The sequence below is a fragment of the Rhinolophus ferrumequinum genome, chromosome X (genome assembly GCF_004115265.2).
Source record: "Rhinolophus ferrumequinum isolate MPI-CBG mRhiFer1 chromosome X, mRhiFer1_v1.p, whole genome shotgun sequence".
Classification (NCBI taxonomy): domain Eukaryota; kingdom Metazoa; phylum Chordata; class Mammalia; order Chiroptera; family Rhinolophidae; genus Rhinolophus; species Rhinolophus ferrumequinum.
The window spans coordinates 104830481-104832211 of record NC_046284.1 but is presented as its reverse complement, the minus strand read 5'-3'; positions in this window follow the sequence as shown (position 1 = coordinate 104832211).

The window sequence follows — 1731 nt, the reverse complement described above, 5'->3', positions numbered from 1 at the left end:
GTCTACCACATATGGTATACTTGGATGCAATTTAGAGGCCTTCCTACTAATATTTATATTTTATTAAGTAACTTTTGGTCATGTTGAATAATCTCGAAACATAAATAAGGGATGAATATGAAGTGTTGAGAGATAACATATGCACGGGTTAATTTCCTCTTTTCAGTTATTTACGTATTTGCATATATTTATATTTTACTGCTTTGTTATCATTCTGCACAAATAGAAATACGAAACTGGCTTCTCCTGATGAATCATATAAAATTGTATAGCCAGAGAGATTTACCTCGTCTTGAATGAAAAAATTAACCTCTCTCTCTCTCTCTCTCCACACACACACACACACACACACACACACACACACACGCACATTACTCTGTTAGTTTTTATTGCTTAATATTCTTCTTAAATTTATATATTGCTTAAAATGATTTTTTCTCATTTGAAAACTCTTGTCGGCAACAGGCACTTAATTATATGTCAAAGAATTTTATTATGAAATAAATGAAACATAAAATTTCACCCAGAGTTCCACTGGCCTTGACAGTGAACCATAGACACATTTCTCACATTTTTCTAGCCTTTTCTATAATTTGACCTTTCAATATTAGGACATGACTCTTTCATTATTCAATTGCTATATTGTAAATGCACTGATCTTTCATGTCTTAGATATTCACTCTTTGGTGTAGAATTGACTGAAATAAAATGTAATACAATATATACTTTGAAGAACCAAAATCAATTCAGGCAATTTTGCTATAGAGAAAGAAATTTACTTAAAAAAGGTGAATCGTATTGGAATTCCTACCTTAAATGGCAGGTACACTGCCCATTTACACTTAATACAAAATAGTTTCAAATATGCTTATGTAGAGGTGAAAAACAAATTCTTTTAATATATATTTATATATTGCTTTCTCAGCAATGATTTTCTCATGCAATAAGTATTTTATTTTTTTCTCAACAAGTAGATATTTCATTCAATTTGCTCTAATGGCTTCTGTATTTTAATAGCTTGCATATTTATTTAGCTAAAGAGGGTCCAGTGGCTGTCTCTTATTCTAGGTTATTTACACTGGTCTGTGCTTTCAACACTTTAATTTGGATGTGTCTGTATCTTGTCTCAAAAATTTGAATTCCAGTGAGTTGAAATGAAAGGCAAAAGAAAGTGAATTTTAAACATGAGAAAGAATGGTTAAGTTTTTACCACCATTGAAGCACGCACACGCACACACACACACACACCATGGGCTACATCAGGGTACCTGGGAGATTATCTAATTTTTCTTGTCCTGTATAGAATTTATCACAGTGCATAAAGGAGAGACTGGAAATGGGTTCATGAGCTCATCTCAGCTCCCAGAATAACAGGATTACTTGTCATCCTAAAAGGCTGAAACGAAATTATTGCCAAGGAACAGAATGGTAAAATTTCCTCTATAGGAACACAGCTGTCCATACAACTAGTCATTTTGGAACATACTTTCTTTAACAACCTTTTCAAACCTGGCAAAATCCTGAAGAGAGGTGACTTTTGTTCAGTGAAATTTTGTGACTTCCTGTTTTTTTCTCTGCCTTTATGTTGAGATAAAAGATGGGGCACAGCTTAAATTAGAAGAATTACTCTCAAGAAAAGTAAGTATAGAGATAAATTGGATCTGTATGAGATATTGAGATATTGTCAAATTATCAGTCCTGCATTCTTTCCCCTTGTTGTCATGCTTGAGT